The sequence below is a fragment of the Heterodontus francisci genome, chromosome 17 (genome assembly GCF_036365525.1).
Source record: "Heterodontus francisci isolate sHetFra1 chromosome 17, sHetFra1.hap1, whole genome shotgun sequence".
Classification (NCBI taxonomy): Eukaryota; Metazoa; Chordata; class Chondrichthyes; order Heterodontiformes; family Heterodontidae; genus Heterodontus; species Heterodontus francisci.
Genome location: NC_090387.1, coordinates 76,644,057 through 76,665,866, shown reverse-complemented (window position 1 = coordinate 76,665,866; position 21,810 = coordinate 76,644,057). Strand labels below are relative to the sequence as shown.

Below are 21,810 nucleotides of genomic sequence, written 5' to 3'. Positions count from 1 at the left end.
AGCTCAACGCCAACTCACAGACACCTCTTCCTACCTCCCTCTGGACCATGACCCCACCACCGAACATCAAGCCACCGTCCAAAGGACTGTCACTGACCTCATCTCCTCTGGAGATCTTCCCTCTACAGCTTCCAACCTCATAGTCCCGCAACCCCGGACAGCCCGCTTCTATCTCCTTCCCAAAATCCACAAACGGGACTGTCCCGGCAGACCCATTGTGTCAGCCTGCTCCTGCCCAACTGAACTTATTTCTTCCTATCTAGACTCTATCTTTTCTCCGCTGGTGCAGTCTCTTCCCACCTACATCCGTGACTCTTCTGACGCCCTACGTCATTTTGACAATTTCCAGTTTCCTGGTCCCAACCGCCTCCTCTTCACTATGGACGTCCAATCGCTCTACACCTCCATCCCCCACCAGGATGGTTTGAGGGCTCTCCGCTTCTTCCTGGAACAGAGGCCCAACCAGTCCCCATCCACCACCACCCTCCTCCGCCTGGCTGAACTTGTTCTCACATTGAACAACTTTTCCTTCAACTCCACGCACTTCCTTCAAGTAAAAGGTGTCGCTATGGGTACCCGCATGGGTCCTAGTTATGCCTGTCTTTTTGTGGGATATGTCGAGCATTCTTTGTTCCAGTCCTACTCAGGCCCCCTCCCCCAACTCTTTTTCCGGTACATTGATGACTGTATCGGTGCCGTTTCCTGCTCCCGCCCCGAACTAGAAAACTTTATCAACTTTGCTTCCAATTTCCACCCTTCTCTCACCTTTACATGGTCCATCTCTGACACTTCCCTTCCCTTCCTCGACTTCTCTGTCTCCATCTCTGGGGATAGGTTGTCTACCAATATCCATTATAAGCCCACTGACTCCCACAGCTACCTCGACTACACTTCTTCACACCCTACCTCCTGTAAGGACTCCATTCCATTCTCCCAGTTTCTCCGTCTCCGACGCATCTGCTCTGATGATGCTACCTTCCATGACGGTGCTTCTGATATGACCTCCTTTTTCCTCAACCGAGGATTTCCCCCCACTGTGGTTGACAGGGCCCTCAACCGTGTCCGACCTATTCCCCGCACCTCTACCCTCACCCCTTCCCCTCCCTCCCAGAACCGTGACAGGGTTCCCCTTGTCCTCACTTTTCATCCCACCAGCCTCCATATCCAAAGGATCATCCTCCGCCATTTTCGCCACCTCCAGCGTGATGCCACTACCAGTCGCATCTTCCCCTCCCTTCCCCTGTCAGCATTCCGAAGGGATCGTTCCCTCCGCGACACCCTGGTCCACTCCTCCATTACCCCCACCACCTCGTCCCCGTCCCAGGGCACCTTCCCTTGCAATCGCAGGAGGTGTAATACCTGCCCATTTACCTCCTCTCTCCTCACTATCCCAGGCCCCAAACACTCCTTTCAGGTGAAGCAGCGATTTACTTGTACTTCTTTCAATGTAGTATACTGTATTCGCTGCTCACAGTGTGGTCTCCTCTACATTGGGGAGACCAAGCGCAGACTGGGTGACCGCTTTGCGGAACATCTCCGCTCAGTCCGCAAGCAGGACCCTGAGCTTCCGGTTGCTTGCCATTTCAACACTCCCCCCTGCTCTCATGCTCATATCTCTGTCCTGGGATTGCTGCAGTGTTCCAGTGAACATCAACGCAAGCTCGAGGAACAGCATCTCATCTACCGATTAGGCACACTACAGCCTGCCGGACTGAACATTGAGTTCAATCATTTCAGAGCATGACAGCGCCCCACTTTACTTTCATTTTTAGTTATTTTTTCTTCCTTTTTTTTTTTTTGCATTCCTTTTTACATTTTTTGCATTTATTTCATTTCATCTTAGTTTGTTCAGTTTGCTTACCCACTGTTTTTTTCAGGTTGTTTTTCTTCAGGTTTGCACTTGCTGATGTTCTATATTCAGTATATTCACACCTAATCTGTACTAATGCTTTGTCTTTCAACACACCATTAACATATTGTTTGCCTTTGCTCTGTGACCTTTTGGTCAGCTATGTGGCCTGGTCCAATCTGCACCTTCTCCTTTGTTATCTCTTGCCCAACCCCCACCTCACTTGTTTATAATCTGTGACTTTTCTAATATTTGTCAGTTCCGAAGAAGGGTCACTGACCCGAAACGTTAACTCTGCTTCTCTTTCCACAGATGCTGCCAGACCTGCTGAGTGAATCCAGCATTTCTTGTTTTTGTTTCAGATTTCCAGCATCCGCAGTATTTTGCTTTTATTATTGGGTTGATTACTTGCCCATTTTTGAAGAAAACAGCAGATGAGATATGTTGTTCCAAAACTGACACGCAGTCTAACTTCTGAGTACATGTAGACAGGTCACTGGGAATTCCAGAACAGTTTTTTTTCAGGTGGCATTGAAATATAATTTAGCAGGATTTCTTCAAATACAGGAAACAAAATGAATTGACATAGCGGACTTTTCAGGGTCTTCAATGTTTTGCTGGAAAATTAAGTTGGATTGTGGTCTTTTATTCCTTGGAATTCCCTCCTTCTGCAGCAGACTTGACTTTATCTCACTCCAGAAGGTAAAACACACGTACACACACACACACACACACTGACTGACAACCAAAAAGCTTGTCAGTTTTCCACCCACCCCAGGTGCTCTACTGCTACTGGGCTTGTCCAATCAAGGGAACCCTTGTCACTTCTCTGTCCCTGTTACCAGGGTTTCTGTTCTATCTTTAACTTGAGCCATGTGACAACCAGTAACATTGTTGCCACCAGTTTCTTCATGTGCTCCTTGGTGGCTTCCTTTGAAAAAAATCCTGGTACAACATTTATTCAGTTTAACTATAAATTCTTTTTTAAAAAAACATTTTAACACAAAACAGAATCACTTTCATAATGAGACAGAGAGAGAGCGAGAGAAAGAGACAGAGAGATAAAGTGGAGAAAGATAGACACAGAGAGGGGAGGGAGAGAAAGAGATCAAGATCACACCTGACAGACGGACATCTGTCCGGAATACTGCGCATCACTACATCAAGTGTGCAGGAAGAGATTGAGTACTTATGGAGGCATGAACAATGCCAGGTATGTCACTAAATCAGTGTTCAACATACTGATGTGAAAGTAAGTCAATAAATTAGTCTTCTCATTTAAAGTTTCTTCACAAAAATGCATGTTTGTTGTTTTGATTAATAATAAGATAAATGTTAATACCTTTATCTTTCTGAAATTCTCTCACTGGCCCCCTTCATAGGATAAAAATAGTAATGTGGCCCCCCACATGAAAAGGATAGACACCGCTGATCTAACAAGAACACAGAAATAAGAGCAGAAGTAGACCATATGGCACATCAAGCCTGCTCCACCATTCAATATGATCATGGCTGATCCTCAGCATCAATTCCACTTTCCTGCCCACTCCCTGTATTCCTTGATTCCCTCCAATTCCAAAATCTATCTATCCCAGCCTTAAATGTAATCAATGATGGAGCATCCACAACCCTCTGGGGTAGAGAATTACGAAGATTCACAACCCTTTGAGTTGTAGTAATTCCTGCACATCTCAGTCCGGAATGATTGGCCCCTTACCCTGAGACTGTGCCCCAACGTCTCACATTTTCTTATTATCCATTATAGTCTCACTTGCATGCGTCTTTAATGGGACCGCATTCCTCCTTAACATTCACTTCCTCAACAGTATTATTTTTTAAATCTTTTACAGTTACCTTTGATATTTCCTACAAGCTTTTTTGTAACTCTCTTCAGCTCTTATTTTTTCTTTCCTTTTCTTTGTTGCTTTTCTTAGCTTCCCACGTCTACTGGATTTCTGCCTAGGAAGGCTATGAGGGACTACAAAAGACTGATGGTCAACATAAAGGGAAATAGCAAGTGCTTTTATAATAAGTAAAAGTATAGTTAAAGATGGGATGTGTTACTTAACAACTAATGATGCATTTTGTACTTGGCAGTGAGAGAGTGGTGCAAATATTTAATAAGTATTTTTAACAAGCTTTTACAGAGAAATGTGAAAATAGGGATATCTGAGGAATATTTGGAGCAGCCAGCAATGGGGATAAAAGGATGATTATCTTTACCTTTGACCTGGAGAAAGTTTATGTCCCCAGGCGCAAGGGTCAGGAAAAAGGGTGGGAACTTGATGACCAGGTGTCTACCTATTTAACACAACCTCGGGCATTCTGTGGATTTTCTTGGGGGTGGAGCATCATCTGCACTTGGAATAGAGACAGCCCTTTCAGATTTGTTCTAAAGAGACATGATGGGGTGTTCTTGGCCAACTGCCTCATTTCCTAATCTCTATATTTGTTGTATACATTACAGGGCATCCAGAAAAGGTGGCCCTATGATCTCAGCACAAATCCCTACCAACTGAAAGATTTATGGGTATCCAAAGGAATGTTGAAAAACGGCAGGTGAATTTTTTTTACACCCAAAAATAAAAGGACAATTGGAATCCAGAAAGTCCCGATCTCCATGACCTGCAGCTGCCTTTGATTTTCCTGCCCCTATGGCATGCCAGAGAGTGGGACTGCACCAGATCTGTCCTCAGAATATTTAGGTGGTCCAGGAAAAGAAATCCAGATGATCCCTGGGATAAGCATTGCTCCTGTTTAACACCCAGATATGGAGCCCGGGACAATTAATGCCATTCCTTCACTGTCACTGGGTCAAAATCCTGGAACTTCATTCCCAACAGCACTGTGGGTGTACCTACACCACATGGACTGCAGCAGTTCAAGAGCATGGCTCACCACCACCTTCTCAAGTGCAATTAGTGATGGGCAACAAATGCTGACTTTGCCAGAGAAGCTAAAATCCCAAGAACATTTTTTTTTAAATTCAAACGGAAACTCTATTTAAGAAAAGTTAACAGCCTGAAAATTCCATTGGGGCTGTTCTGGTCTGCTACTTTAATTTCAGTGAAAATTTGGAAGAACACCAGCAGAAATAAGCTAATTAGTAATGTGGACTTCGGCATGGACACAATGGGCCGAATAGCCTCCTCTGTGCTGTAACCATTCTATGACTCTTCTGATCTCCTTCTAAAGTTATGTCAGCAAATCCCAAGAAGCCCCCATGGCATTTCAGGAACACCAAGAATAAAAGTAGAAAGGTTGGCAGGTTATGTGTCATAGAATAAGAAAGGACATTGAGGAGATGATAGCAGAAGAATGAACAACAATTGTTTCAAAAGATTGGAGGGCAGAAAATATTACACTCCGTTCAAAAAAGGGGAAGTGAAATTATTGCCAATTAGTGTTACCTAAGTTGTGGATAAAATTCCAAGTTGGGATCTTCCACCCAGCCCTCCCAATTTTCCAGTGTATCTGGAGTGGGCAGGGGAAGAACATTACTCAGGGATGCACTCTGTGGTATCCGCACATTGCTGTGTGTCCACATTGCTATCTTACATCTGTCACTCCACAGGCCCAGCAGCGAACAGCAAGTCTACCCATAAATTAAATTGCATCATTATGACACCTCATGCTGGGGATGTCCATTAGTCTCATCACACAAGGTCCTGAAAGGCAACAGGATCATTTGAAAGTACCTTACCATACATTAGTACAAGAACCAGCTCTGCATGATAACTGATTGGTGGAAATTTTAACCTAATGGTACCAATCTCATCAGCTTGGCATTGAAAGATTTCTGTCTATATCCTTTGCCAAAATTTTCAAAGCCAGAAGAGACAGCCCTCTTCACTGTGGTACCTGTGGCCTCTACACCAGAAGTCTGAATTTCTATGATAGAGGTTAAGATGTTGTTTAAAGGATAGGGGACTCTGTTGAAGTTTATCCTGGGTCTGCCACATGCTCTGAGTGACTGTAGTGTAAGGAAACCAACAATCTGATGCTAGAGATTTCCAAAGGTAAACTTTCCCTCCTCATACTGTCTGCAGCCTTTGACATGGTTCACCATATCATCCTCCTCCAAAGCCTCTCCACTATTGTCCAACTGGATGGGACATCTCTCACTTGATTCCATCCTTATCTATCTAATTGTAGCCAGAGAATCACTTGGAATGGATGTTCTTCCTGCTCCTGCACCATTACCTCTGGTGTTCCCCAAGGATCTGTCCTTGGCCCCCTCCAATTTCTAATCTACATGCTGCCTCTCAGCAACATCATCCGAAAGCACAGTGTTACTTTTCACATGTATGCTGATGACACTCAACTCTACCTCACCATCATTTCTCTCACCCCCTAAACTGTTGATAAATTATCAGTCTACTTATTCAACATCCTGTACTGGATGAGCAGAAAGGCCCTCCAATTGAATACTGGGAAGACGGAAGCCATTGTTTACAGTCCCTGCTCCAAACTCAATTCCCTAGCTACTGACTCTATCCCTCTCCCTGGCAACAGTCTGATATCACAACCTTGATATCACATTTAACCCTGAGATGTGCTTCCAACCTCATATTCGTGCTATCACTAAGACTGCCTATTTCCACCTCCATAACATCACCTAACATCAACCTCAACTGCTGAAACCTTCATTCATGCCTTCATTATCTTTAGACTTGACTATTCCAATGCACTCCTGGCTGGTCTCCCACATTCTACCCTCTGTAAACTTGAGGTCATCCAAAACTCTGCTGCCCGTGTCTTAACTCGCACCAAGTACCCTTTTCCTATCACCTCTGTGCTCGCTGACCGACATTGGCTCCTGGTCAAGCAACATCTTGATTTTAAAATTCTCATACTTGTTTTCAAATCCCTCCATTGCCTCTCCACTCCCTATCTCTAAAATCTCCTCCAGTCCCACAACTGTCCAAGATATCTTTGCTGATTTAATTCTAGCTTCTTGTGGATCCCTAATTTTAATCACTCCTTCCACCATTGGTGGCTGCACCTTCAATTGCCTAGGCCCCGTGCTCCGGAATACCCTCCCTGCCATCTCTCCGCCTTTCCACCTCACTTTCCTCCTTTAAGGTACTCCTTAAAACCTACCTCTTTGAGCAAGCTTTTGGTCATCTGACTTAGAATTTCCTTTTGTGGCTTGGCATCATATTTGGTTTTATAATGCTTCTATGAAGCGCCTCGAGACATTTTATTACGTTAAAGGTGCTACATAAACATAATTTGTTGTTGTTGGAGCTGGATATTCTGGACTCCTCCAGTTGGTCCGCAATCTGTGAACATTGTGCCTCAAAGTATATTTTATGCTTTACAAGGATCCTTCTTTTAAAAAAACAAGACCATGAGATATGTGTGCCAAGCCTCTTAATCCAAGGTGACTTCTCCAGATCCTTTGACCAGTTACATTGTTCTCCACCCACCTGCTGCTCTGAGCATCACCCTCTGGATTACTCTCCAATGTCCTTTGGGTTGATGTCTAGGGCTGATGCTTTGTAGGGAATGGGGGAGTAATACAGGGCCAGAAGAACAGCTGTGGATGTATTAATCCTCTATCTCTTCTTTATCTGTGATATGCAGACAAGGAAGAGCAGAGAGTTTATAATTGTTTCCTAAAGAGCAGAGTTCAAAGGTGCTTTCCAGTAGAAGCAAAGATGTGAAGGATTCATGATCTAGTTTTACTGACAGGAGACATATGATGCCATAGCATCAGAGTGAAGAGAAGCAGATTATAAAGCTGCTGCTGGCACTTACCCTGCAGATAAACCATCTCTGTCTCTGTCGGACAGGTAAGTCACAAGGCAGGTTGTCAGGAGTTTTTTTAAGTTTTCTCCACATAGGGATGAGAGGGTAGAGGTTGGAGGACTCGCAGCTATAGTCAACACATCTCTCCATCTTGTGGCTGCCCTCTACATCAAGATAAATGTAAAAAGTAAGAATGCTTCTTGGATGTCAAGAGATACAATCAACACCAAGTAGGATCACACAGACCATATTTTAAGATTGAATTAAAGATTCTGAGTGGAAGAGCTCTATACACAGTTTCTGATTTTCTGACTGGGGAGCTCTGTATATACTAGAACCAATTCTTTCAGTGAGGGTGCTCTGTACACATTAGGACTGACTTCTGAATGATGGGGATCTATATATTAGATGCATCTCTGTGAGTGGACGAGCACGAGACACATTAGGATTGATATTCTGTATGGGGAGATCAATACACATTAGAACCAATTTTATGAGAGGGGCTCTCTACTTTTGAGTTAATTTTTTGAATTTAACATGGAACCTCTATTGCCACTAACCTATATTGTGCTCACAATTTTCCATCCAAACATGCAGCATGCCTGATATGTGCCTTGAGACTATGAACATTTCTCCTATTCCCTGCTCTCAGACTATCTTTACTTCAACAGTTCAACACTATTAAAACAGACACCAGAAAGACATCTATAAGAAAAGCAAAATACTGTAAATACTGGTAATCTGAAACAAAAACAAAAAGTGCCGGAAATACTCAGCAGGTCAGGTAGCATCTGTGGAGAGAGAAGCAAAGTTAACGTTGCAGGTCTGTGACTTTACATTAGAACTGGTACCGGTTCAATAAGAATTAGGTTCTAAGCAAGTGAAGGGGAGGGGGTTTGGGGGGAGAACAAAAGGGGAGGTTTTTGATAGAGCAGGAGAGATTAAATAACAAAGCTGTATGGGACAAAGGCAAAGCATGTGTTAATGCTTGTGGTGAAAGACAAAGCATTAGTCCAGAGAGACTGTTAATAGTGGAATGATGAGAAGCTTTGACTACATGAAAAGCAGGCACATGGTTAAAAAAATGAAATATTTTAAAAAGCCAGTCATGCTCTGAAGTTATTGAACTTGATGTTCAGTTCGCAAGGCTGGAGAGTGCCTAATCGAAAGATCAGGTGCTGCTCCACGAGCTTGCGTGATGTTCACTGGAACACTGGAGCAGGCCAAAGACAGAAATGTTAGCATGAGAGTAGGGGGGAGTGTTGAAATGGCAAGCTACTGGAAGCTCATGATCATGCTTTCGGACTGAGCGAAGATGTTTAGCAAAGCAGTCACCCAATCTGCGTTTGGTCTCCCCAGTGAACAGCAGACTGCATTGTGAGCAGCAAATACAGTATACTAAATTGAAAGAAGTACAAGTAAATTGCTGCTTCACTTGAAAGTAGTGTTTGGGGCCTTAGATAGTGAGGTGAGAGGAGGTAAAAGGACAGGTATCATATCTTTTGTGATTGCATGGGAAAGTGCCGTGGGAATGGGACGAGGTGTCGGGGTAATGTATGAGTGGACCAGGGTGTCGCGGAGGGAATGACCCCTACAGAATGATGACAGGGGAGGGGAGGGGAAGATGCGCTTTGTGGTGGCATCACACTGGAGGTGGCGGAAATGGCGGAGATGATCCTCTGGATTTGGAGTCTGGTGGTGTAGAAAGTCAGGGCCAGGGGAACCCTGTCGCAGTTCTGGGAGGGAGGGGAAGGCATGAGGGCAGAAGTTTAGGAAATGGCCGGACACGGTTGAAGGCAACCACAGTGGGGAGGTGGGGGGGAGTCCTCGTTTGTGGAAAAAGGAAGACATATCAGAAGCAATGTTGTGGAAGGTAGCATCATCAGAGCAGATGCGTCAGAGACAGAGAAACTGAGAGAATGTAATGGAGTCCTTACATGAGGCAGGGTGTGAGGAAGTGTAGTCAAGGTAGCTGTGGGAGTTGGTGGGTTTATAATGACTATTAGTGGACAGCCTATCCCCAGAGATGGAGACAGAGAAGTCGAGGATGGGAAGGGAAGTGTTGGAGATGGAACATGTAATGGTGAGAGAAGGGTGGAAAATGGAAGCAAATTTGATAGTTTTCCAGATCGGGGTGGGAACAGGAAACGGCACCGATACAGTCATCAATGTACCAGAAAAAGAATTGGGGGAGGGGGCCTGAGTAGGACTGGAACAAGGAATGCTCGACATATCCCACAAAAAGTCAGGTATGACTAGGATCCATGCGGGTACCCATAACAACAGCTTTTACTCGAAGGAAGTGAGAAGTTGAAGGAGAAGTTGTTCAATGTGAGAACAGGATCAGCCAGGTGGAGGAGAGTGGTGGTAGATGGGTCTGGCTGGGCCTCTGTTCAAGGAAGAAGCGGAGAGCCCACAAACCATCCTGATGGGGGATGGAGGTGTAGACAGATGTGACATCCATAGTGAAGAGGAGGCGGTTAGGGCCAGGAAACTGAAAATTGTCAAAATGACTTAGGGATCAGAAGAGTCACGGATGTAGGTGTGAAGAGACTGGACCAGCTGAGAAAAGACAGTCAAGATAGGAAAAAATAAGTTCAGTGCGGCAGGAACAGGCTGAAACGATGGGTCTGCCAGGACAGTCCTGTTTGTGGATATTAGGAAGGAGGTAGAAGTGGACTGTCCGGGGTTGTAGGACTATGAGGTTGGAAGCTGTAGAGGGAAGATCTCCGGAGGAGATGAGGCCAGTGACAGTCCTGTGGACAGCAGCAGAAAGACATCTATATTTGGTTCAGTTTACATTCTTATACAATTAACTGGTTTATCTGGGGATGTGAGCCACATATCCACAAGGGGTGAATATTTGCAAATCTTTTAATGTGGTAGGGCAAATTGACAAGGCAGTTAAAGTGTAAGGAACAATTGGTATAAATAAGGGCATTTAATACAAAAATAAGAAAGGCATGCTAAATTTTACAAATCACTGCTTAACCTTCAGCTGGAGTACAGAGACAATTCTAGGCATCAAGCTTTAGAAGGATGTCAAGGCTTTGGACAGGGTACAGAGGAGGTTTACCAGGATGACACCATGGGTGAGTGACTTCAGTAATGTGGATAGATTGGAGAAGCTGGAATTATTCTCCTTAATGCAGAGAAGATTAAGGGAAAACCTCATAGAGGTATTCAAAAGTATGAGGCAAGCAAGAACAGCAGGCAAGAACAATTTTCTCTGGTAAGTGGGATCATAATCAGAGGTAACAGATTTAAAATAACTGGCAAAGGAATGAGAAGGAGAAATTAGAATAATTTTTTGATACAGAGGGTTGTTAAGATATGGACTGCACTACCTGAAAGAATGATGGAAGCAAATTCCACGGGAACGTTGCAGAGCCACCGTGATTCCAAATGCGGTGGCTCATTTGCATGATCGCTTCTCGGCCTTTTGGCTAAGATCAAGTGTAGTATCTGTTCTTATCAGTGCTTACTTGGCAGAGAAGAGACCATGATCATTGCCTTTTGATCCTGGATAGGCTTTGAGTAAAATGGCTATAATCAATCTTCGAGCTTCAGGCCAGGGAGTGCAGAACACCGTTCGGGTGGTCGTGAAGGACAAGGAAGGAGATGCACCGGTCGATCGCACCTTCTTCATCAGGAAAATCCTCATCGATTGCTGCGGATTTCAAGCTACGGACATCTTCTGCCTGCAGGATTTCCCCAGCAGTGGATACTTCGACGTGACGTTCAAGAATGTGGTGGGATGCATCAAGTTCCTGAAGGCGTTCAAGGAGAAAGGGGACTGGGAGCCACTGTCGATCCTCACAGCGGAGCCGCTCTTCACGCTTCTGTCACAACGGGACCGGGTGGTGACGATTCACATTTATAACCCCCATGTTCTGGTGGTGGATGTACTCACCTTTCCCGCCAGGTACGTCGAGGTGGCCGGCAGTAGCACTGATGTCAAGGACCCCTTTGGGATTTGGACCAGCAAGCGGCAGGTCAAGGTGACCTTGAAGGTTGATGCCAGTGGAGCCATCATCCACCCTCTCTCCAGCTTCGCTATCGGGGGAAGTCGAGGGTTCTTGGTCTACGCTGGGCAGCCCAGAGTTTGCCGCACCTGTGGCAAATCTGGTCACGTGGCAGCCAACTGCAGCACGGTTGTTTGCAAGAACTGCAAGGAGGAAGGCCATCAGACCAAGGACTGTAAGCAGACTAAGTGTTGCAACTTGTGCGGTGCGGCAGGCCATCTCTACAAAACCTGCCCCAAACGCTGCCTCAGTTATGCTCAGGCGGGGGAAGGTTCGGCGAAGGCAGCCGGTGTTCGAAAGGAGACAAGCAACCTTCTCCGCAGTGAGGAACTTCAACCTGAGAAGGAGAAGAAAGGGGAGGCAGCTGAAACCAGCGACCCAGCACCTACCCTGTGCCCGGAAACCCCTCCTCCACAGCCAGAATCAATGGAGGAGGAGGCAGCAGATGGACAAACAGGTCAGTGGCAAGTGGTACAAAGGAAAACCACAAAGAAAAAACCTCCAAAAGTGGAACAGGCCACCACCCAAACCAGTGGCAAGAGGAGGCTACCTTCTGAGACAGACTACAACAGCTCCTCTTCACTGGACAGGGAAATGCTGGAACGACAGCTCCTTCAAAAGAGGTGGCAGAACTCCAAGGAGCTGGAAGATAAAGCCCCCCCCGGGCACGGGAAGCTGTGATGGGCCTGGCATGCCCCAACCCCAAATCGCCACACGTAATGACGTGGCCAACGCATCCCAGCTCCGGGATACCGAGAGCAAAGACACGGCTGGCACATCTCAGCTCCGGGAAGCCGGGAGCAGTGATGTTTTCGAGGAGGAACTGAGGGAAGCAGCAGAGGACAACCCAATCCTTGCTGCCTACAAGACCCCCCCGATGTCACCCCAGCGGAACAAACCCTGTATGAAAAACCAGGAGGGGTTTCTGAGCCCAACCAAAGTGAAACAGCTTGCCTGCACTATGGGTATGCAGGAACATCCTGAAGGACTGGGACTAGCAAGGACAAATGGTATGGGAAGCAACAACTAACTTTTAAAAAATGGGTGTAAGAATTGCTTCCATGAATGTGTGTAGCATTAAATCCACTACGCGATGTGTTTCAACCTTGGATTACCTCGCCAAAGTCAAAGCCGACCTACTGTTTCTGCAGGAGTGTGGAATACCACACCTCAGCACCTACAGGCAGTGGTCGCGATGGTGGTCCCACAAGCCATCGATCTGGTCGGGGGGTAATGATTGCCATTCCTCCGGCCTGGGTATTCTGCTGCGGGGAGGTAACTTCACCATCTCCGAAGTTAAGGAGGTGGTGGGCGGTCGCCTCCTCGTACCAGACGTAATGTACAACAACGCTCCGCTCCGGTTGATCAACGTGTACGCCCCGGTACAACGCAGCGAGCGGCTGACCGTCTTCCAGCAGCTCCCACTGCTGCTGGCGATGTCCAGGCCGGTCATCCTAGGCGGTGACTTCAACTGCATCATCGATGCGGCTGGACGATCCGGCAGAGACGACAGCAAACTGGACGCTACGTCCAGATTCCTAATAGAAATAGTTAAAGATGCCAAACTGCACGACATCTTCAGCAAGCCTGCAGACGGAGCGCAGCGCAGATACACATGGTCAAGATCGGACGGGTCTGCCCGTTCCAGGATTGACTTCCTGTTTGTGTCCCGTGCTGTCATGGTCAGATCCACCGACATCAAGCCGGTGTTCTTCTCTGACCACTGCCTCTTACTGGCCGACTGTCACTTACAGGACGACCAGCGGGTTGGCAGGGGGACGTGAAAGCTCAATGCTACACTACTGACCCCAGAGAACATTGAGGAACTCAAAAGGGATTACAAAGATTGGAGGACCGTGAAACCCCTCTGAGTCTCCAGTTCACTGGTGGGAAGCGATCAAGGAGAACATCAAGAGGTTCTTTATCCGCAAAGGTGTTCAGAGGGTGAGAGAGAGACAGAGGGAAATGTCCCGACTCCAGAAAAGTATGCAAAATCTGCTCTGGCTGCAGTCGATGGGGGTTGAGGTCAAGGAGGACCTCCAAGAGGTGAAGAGCCAGCAGGCCTCGCTCTTTGCCACGGAGGCCTCCAAGATCATCTTCCAGTCCAGAGTCCACTCCATCGAGCAGGATGAGACATGCTCGCGTTACTTCTTCCAAAAGGTACACACAGAGAACTCTGTTATCAGCAGCCTGAAGGAAGAAGATGGCTCGGTGACGTCTTCGCAGTCCGACATACTAAGGATCAGCAAATCCTTTTATGCTGGGCTGTATGATGCGAAGCCCACAGACAGCAAAGCCTCCCAGTCCTTCCTGTCATCTATCACAGAGGTCTTAGAGGACAGCACGAGGGAGAGACTGGACAAGCCACTAACTCTGGAGGAGCTGACAAAGGCCGTTGAGTCCTTCGAGACGAGTAAAACTCCCGGAAGCGACGGCTTACCGGTCGAGTAGTACTCGGCCCTGTGGGACTGGGTCGACCCGGACCTGCTGGAAGTATACGAGGTATGCTCCTGGCCGGCAGCATGTCAGAATCCATGAGGAAAGGCATCATCACCCTCATCTACAAGCAGAAGGGGGAGAGGGCAGAAATCAGAAATTGGCGGCCCATTTCACTGCTTAATGTTGACTACAAGATTCTGTTCAAAGTCATAGCCAGTCGAGTCAAGTCTGCTCTGGAGTTGGTGATTCACCCTGATCAGACCTACACTGTACCCGGCAGGAAGATCTCTGATAGTCTCGCGCTACTCAGGGATATGATCGCCTATGTACGGGACAGGAGGGTGGACACCTGCCTCATCAGCCTGGACCAGGAGAAGGCTTTTGACAGGATATCGCACACCTACATGATGGACGTGCTTTCCAAAATGGGGTTTGGGGAGGGAATCTGCAATTGGATCAAACTGCTCTACGCAAACATCAGTAGCGCAGTCTCAATCAATGGGTGGGAATCGGAAAGTTTCCCGATCCAATCTAGAGTCCGACATGGCTGTCCTCTCTCCCCGGTCTTGTTTGTTTGCTGTATTGAACCCTTTGCTGAGTCCATTAGGAAGGATGCGAGCATAAGAGGGGTGACAATCCCAAGCAGTGGAGGCACTCAGGTTAAAACCTCCCTGTACATGGATGACGTCGCCGTCTTCTGCTCAGATCCACTGTCTGTGCGCAGACTAATGAGCATCTGTGACCAGTTCGAACTGGCCTCGGGAGCCAAAGTTAACCACAGCAAGAGCGAGGCCATGTTCTTTGGGAACTGAGTTGACCGATCCTTCGTCCCCTTCACCATCAGGTCAGACTACCTGAAGGTGCTGGGGATATGGTTCGGAAGGGCCGGGGCATGCACCAAAACCTGGGAGGAGCGAGTAGCCAAGGTACAACAAAAGTTGAGCATGTGGGGGCAGCGATCTCTCTCCATTGTGGTTAAGAACCTGGTCATCAGGTGCAAGGCACTCACGTTGTTGCTGTATGTGGCGCAGGTCTGACCCATACCCCACTCCTGTGCTGTGACGGTCACCCGAGCCATTTTCTGCTTCATCTGGGGATCCAAAATAGACCGGGTCCAGAGGGACACGATGTTCAAACCTCTGGATAAGGGCGGGAAAAATGTACCCAACGTGGCCTTCATCCTGATGACCACCTTCGTGTGCGGCTGCATCAAGCTGTGTATAGATCTCCAGTACGCAAATTCCAATTGTCACTGCTGGCTGAGGTTCTATCTTTCCCCTGTGTTGTGAAGAATGGGCCTGGTCACATTGCCGCGGAACGCTCCATGCAGTTGGACCGTGCCGTACCACCTATCCTTCGTGGAGCAGTTTCTGCGGGAAAACACCTTTGACCACCGATCCATCAGGCAGTGGTCTTCACGGAATGTCCTCAAGGCCCTACGGGAAAAGGAGACGGTGGATCCTGTCGGATGGTTCCCCGAGCAGACCGCCAAAGTCATCTGGCGGAATGCCTCATCACCAGAACTTTCAAACAAGCACCAAGATGTAGCTTGGCTGGTGGTGAGAAGAGCCCTCCGCATCAGATCCTACCTGCACGCCCGAAGTCTCGCCCCCTCCGCACAATGCCCCCGCGGTGACTGTGGTAGGGAAGAGATGGTTGCCGACCTACTCCTGGAATGTGTCTTTGCAAAGCAGGTGTGGAAAGAGATGCAGTGGTTTTTGTCAAGGTTCATCCCAAGCAGCTCTGTAACACAGGAGTCTGTGCTCTACGGGCTGTTCCCAGGGACACACACCGAGACAAACATCAACTGCTGCTGGAGGATTATCAATTTGGTGAAAGATGCCCTTTGGTCTGCCCGAAACTTGCTGGTCTTCCAGCGTAAAGAGTTGTCCACGACCGAATGTTGCAGACTGGCACATTCCAAGGTCCAGGACTACGTGCTGAGGGACGCACTAAAGCTTGGGGCAGCCGCAGCAAAGGCTCAATGGGGAAAGACCACAGTGTAAGGTCCCCCCACAAAGCTGAACTGAGGGTTGGATCCATGGGAAACCCCTCGAACTGTATCGGAAAAGTTTGTGTGCTGTAAAATGTAAAAATGTATATGGCATGACAAATGAAATGGAACGGTTGTGAGGCAACTCAGGATTGTATAGAAGAAAACTGATCACCTTTGCACTGTTCGTGATTTTTGACTTGGTGCTGTTTGAAACTGGTAATGTATGTTTTACAGATTTTTATGAATAAAGTATATTTTGGAAATAAAAAACAAAAAAATTTGCATTGCCAAGGCAGCCACCCCCACCCCTCCCGATGACGTGGAGGAGGCAGGTGAGTCGTCCCTGGCAATGGCATCCAGCGCCAATGCACAGGCACTGGTGCCATTTTATAAGGACTTAGTGCCCTAAATTACAAGTTAAGTTTTTAAAGGGCCAGTTATGTTACAGTTAATATAAATGACTAAAAACGTCTTTACATGCCCTCTCACACACACCTATCCCCCCCCAATGGCATTATACATTATTCCTGCCCTTCCCCCCCAATACCTACCATGAAAATATGACCTCCCCATCCTCCCACACACCTAAAGTTCAGAACCTTTGTCCTTTACCCCTACCCATCACCCACCTCCCCCCACCCCCCAACCAATCCAAGGAGTTTGACCCAGCTCCCCCCACCCCCACACACACTGAGAAAAGTGCCTCCTCTCCTCTCCCCACAGTTGCCTCTTGTTTTTCCCGAATGGGGATCCGAAGGCGCTGCATTGCCAGCTGCCAGAATGCAGATTGGAACTTGCTCTCAGAATTGCTGCTGCCGGCATGTTAATGAAAGATAAGTATCTATTTGCATATTTTAATGCAAGTCCCATCGCCAAGCAGCAGGGAGACTGACACGAGGCCTTGCCGCTGCCACCGAGATTGGTACGGGCCCTGCTGGCCTTGGGGTTGGTGGCGGGCCTCATCCTTTGCGATCTTCATCCCCCCCCTCCCTCCCACCACCACCATTCCCAGCATTGGAGAGCCTTTAAAATCCAGCCGCATGTTTCTGAATCTTCCCAATTTTAATGTTTCAATGGAGGGTCAGGATAGGGGCTTTTTTTATTTGAGACATAGAATTTTTTTGTGTTGGGAGTTTCTTTGCAGGATCGCTTCTCATTTGAGTTGGGAGTCTGACTTTTTGTGTGCACGGAGGTCCCAATTTTTATGTGTGATCCAACAACCTTTGTGTACAGGCATTTGAATTTTCTGTATGATCAGGGCTTACTTTATTCACATTTGACAGGAGAATTTGGGGACTAGCTCCAAAAGATTGGACATCCTTACTTTAAGTTGGCTCAGCTGAATTGTTATATATATATATTGAAGCATGGTAACACTCGCAAAGATGTTTGAGCATGTGATTTGTTTCCACTATGTTGCAACACAGTGACCTAAATAGTTGACCATTTGCGCAAAATCATTTCCTTTTGTACCGAGATAATTATCTTCAAATAATATTTATGAACAGTGAGAAGCTGACTGAAATATGCTACAAACAACATATATTGGAACCATCTGCACAAAATCATTTCCTTTCGTATCCTTAGATAATTATCTTGAAACAATAGTTATGAACAGTGAGAAGGTCACTGAAATATAGTACAGACAACATATATTGGAACTGCAGCTCCTTTTTTGGTAAATAGGTTTCTAAAAAAGAAGTATATCTTAACATTTAACCCTTTCTTCACTGGAACAGCAGTTAAAGTGAAACAATTTATTAGAGTCATAGAGTTATACAGCACAGAAACAGGCCCTATAGTCCATCATGTCCTTGCTGGCCATCAAGCACCTATCCTAACCCCATTTTCCAGCATTGGCCAGTTATTAACGCCTCCACGAAGGGAGGCAAGCAGGGGAAGTAGGACTGACTGGATAACTCTATGGATAGCCGGCACGAACTCAATGGGCCAAATGGCCTCCTTCTGTACCATAAATGACAAGGTCCTACATGGCAGACTGATTAAAAAAAATAAAATCCTAAGGGATCAAGAGGAATGTCGCAAGCGGGATACAAAATTGGCTCAGTGGCAGGAAACAAAGGACAATGGTTGACCGGTGTTTTTGCAACTGGAAGGCTGTTTCCAGTGAAGTTCTGCAGGGCTCAGCACTAGGTCCCCTGCTTTTTACAGACGGCATGAAAATTGGCTGTGTGGTTGATAGTGAGAAAGGAAGTTGTAGACTGCAGGCAGATATCAATGGACTGGTCAGGTGGACAGAAAAGTGGCAAATGGAATTCAATCCAGAGAAGTGTGTGGTGATGCATTTGGGGAGGTCAAACAAGGCAAAGAATCCACAGTAAATAGGAGGATATTGAGAGGTGTAGAGAAAGTGAGGGACCTTGGAGTGCATGTCCACAGATCCCTGCAGTAGCAGGACAGGTTGATAAGGTGGCTAAGAGGGCATATGGAATCCTCTCCTTTACTAGCCAAAACATAGAATATAAGAGCAGGGAAGTTATGCTGGAACTGTATAAAATGCGAGTTAGGCCATAACTTGAGTACTGTGTGCAGTCCTGATCACCTCATGACAAAAAGAATGTAATTGCAGTAGAGAGGATACAGAGCAAATTTACAAGGAGGAAAGACTGAAAATGCTGTGGTTGCTTTCCTTGGAACAGAGGAGGTTGGGGGGAGATTTGATTGGGGTGTACAAGGCTATGAGGGGCCTGGTTAGAGTGGATGGAAAGTACCAATTTCCCTTAGCAGAGGGGTCCGTAACCAGGGGGCATAGATTTAAAGTGATTGGTAGAAGGATTAGAGGCGAGCTGAGGGAAAGTTTTTGTTCACTCAGAGGGTAGTAGGGGTCTGGAACTCACTGTCTGTAAGGGTAGTAATGGCAGAAACCCTCAACTCATTTAAAAAGTGTCTGGATATGCACCTGAAGCTCCATAACCTCCAGGGATATGGATCAAGTGCTGGAAAATGGAATTAGGATGGGTGGTTCGTTTATTGGCTGGCACAGACACAATGGGCAAAGTAGCCTTCTTCTGTACTGTAATGTTTTCTACATTTTCTAAATATTCTAAATATCTGAAAAGGAGGAATGTGCAGGGATGTGGGGAGGTAGTAGAAAAGTGGCAGTACGTAAATTGCGCCTTTGGAGAGCCAGTGCAGACACAATGGGTTGAATGGCCTTCTTCTGTGCTGTAACAATTCTATGATTCTATGAAATGACTCTATGACTCATGGTCACTGGTACTGAGACCAGCTTAGGTTTTGTTCACTCAGTCTACCCATGTTTCAGTTAGTAACTGGCCATTGAAACTGAACCACATGGAATAAAGAGATCCCAAGCTCAATGCTTAGAGTTAACTTATCTCAAACAAAGTAGGTGCGAGAAATGGCCTCAGTGGCCTTGGACTTGGATGTGACACTATCAAATACAGGCAATTACACAAGGAACAGATGCACATTTTGGTTTTAATGTAAGACATGTTTCAAAATATTAATCACAACAGGAAAGCATTCATTCTACTACATAAGAACTCAAGAGAAGGGCTGTTCCCTCCACAATTTGACATTTTGTTGAAATTCACCAGCTATATTAAGTCTTAAAAATGACCACCTAGCAAAGACAGTGGAAGATATTCGGTGCCTGCAGAAACTTGCTTCTGGATATGTCAACTCCTAAAGGAGAGGAGAGAAAATTGGAGGGGATGCTTACTGCCTACAAATTATTTTGAAAATGTAACATATTTGTATGTTATTTTGTGTGTCTCATGAATGAAGTTGTCCATAGTGCTGAAAAAGGGATGAGATCTATTCTTGTATGAAGCACTTTTATGTTACAAATCTGTTCATGTAAACCTGTTACTTGACCAATTGGTTGATTTCAAATGCACCTCTGCCTGATGTTTCTGGGGGAAAAAAATGCCTTTTTCCCCTTGATGTGAGGGCCTGAGTGTAACTAATCCACACCTATTGTCTAAACATTCAAGAATTGAAGAGAACAATTTACCTTGTTTAAATTTATGGTCCGGATTTTGCAGTCAGTGGAGAAGGAACAGTGCTTACCATTCACTATACTTACAGCTACACATAGACTTGTATGCAGGCTTTTAAATTACAACTTGCTGTCATCAGGTATCTCATCCAGCATGGCATCTTTCACAAGGGATCTGTGACATGTGTGAGCAGGGAAAGCAGCAGCCTGGCTCTTCAATTAATCAGACTGAAGAATCCCCACTGAAACAACCAGAGTTTAAGATCAGGAAGCATAAATTAGAATATTTAATTTGTTGTAAAATCATGTACATAAAGCAAAATAACGTGAAGGAAAGAAAGATGGGATTAGGAGAGTTTAAAGAGACAAAAAGGAAAAGTAAAAATATTAAATATAAGTTTTATTTTTTTAACAATTCTAACTATAATTACATTCTGAAGGAGTGTGAGATTCACACTTAAAAAATAAAAGTTTCAGTGCCATCAATGTTGTTTGACGGTAAATACGTTACACTTGAATGCACCAGCTCTAACGTTTTCTGGTGTGTTTTGGGGGTAACTATTGAGTAAGCACAGCAACTTTCCAACCTTGCATGAATTTCAATGGTGAGTCTATCGACAAAGCAAAGCTTGTGAAAGGGCAAGGAAACTTGGTCAGCTACTTCTGGATTTCCACAGACTCCAGATGTTGCTGTCCAATTTACTCCATAGCGGTAACTGCTGTTAGCTTCACCATTATTCTTCATGTAAAATTCAGTCTAGTGTCCACAGTCAGCCTCCATTGCATCACAATTGGTCAACGAATATCTCAGAGAATGTAGTCGAGTTTGCCACAGAGAGGAGAAAGAAACGTCATCAGCAATGACCATTAATGGGATTGTGCTGAGAAGATGGCAAGTGTCTACAGACTGTGACACATCGTACTTTTCTTTGTCAGGAACAGGGTCATTTTTCAAAGAGTCTGCCTGTATTTCAAAGCAGCTGAGGTATAGCTGGGGAGATCAGTTCTAGTCTCGAGTTCATTCAATTCACTTGCACTTCCGTATCATTGCAGTGAGATCCAACTCTGTGAAGACAAAGGCACATTCCACATAGAGGGCTGAATCTTCCCAGCCCTTTGGAAACAGGCCGGAAGGCAGGAGGGCTGGTAATATGGCAGGGTGATGCATCAGGACAGAAGCCTGACATCTTCCTGCTGCATTGGCATATTGCCATGGTGGCAGGAACCTCAGCGGCACGACCGCCCACTGGGCGGCCAATTGATCCACTTAAGGGCCAGTTTCCACCTCCGCCAGCACTTTGCCTGCTTCGGAGGACCAAGTAGAAGGGGAGACAAGTAGGTAAACCCGGGCAGCCTCCCAGTGTGTTTCCGGGGTGGTGGGAGTCCTCCTTTTTGGCTATCCCATGGCCCACTGAAAGCGCTGCTGGTGCACCATGACCCCATACCCCACCCTAATTGCCAGGGCCTACCTGCCTGGCCCCAGGTTCCTCACAAACACTCAACTGCTCTTTGAGGACGCCTCAGCATTGAGGTGCTCTCTCCCTCATGCTGCAGCCTCAGCATTGGCCACCATGAGCAATGGCACTGCCAAGCCTGCTGAGCTGCCAGCCTTCTAATTAGGCTGGCAGCTCTGGGGGCCGGATTGTCAACCTCAATTGGATAGTGGCCTTGGCGGCAGCCTGTTAATTGGCCACCACTAGCAAAATGCCGTCCCTGGGTCCCAGCACCTGCCAGGACGGGGTCAACGCCCATTTTGCCCTTG

The 21,810-nt window shown here is 46.4% G+C and overlaps 1 pseudogene; it reads left to right on the top strand.

Moving 5' to 3' along the window:
* Window positions 1-11,029: 11,029 nt before the first annotated feature.
* On the top strand, window positions 11,030-11,172 carry LOC137379300 (U2 spliceosomal RNA; annotated as a pseudogene).
* Window positions 11,173-21,810: the final 10,638 nt, after the last annotated feature.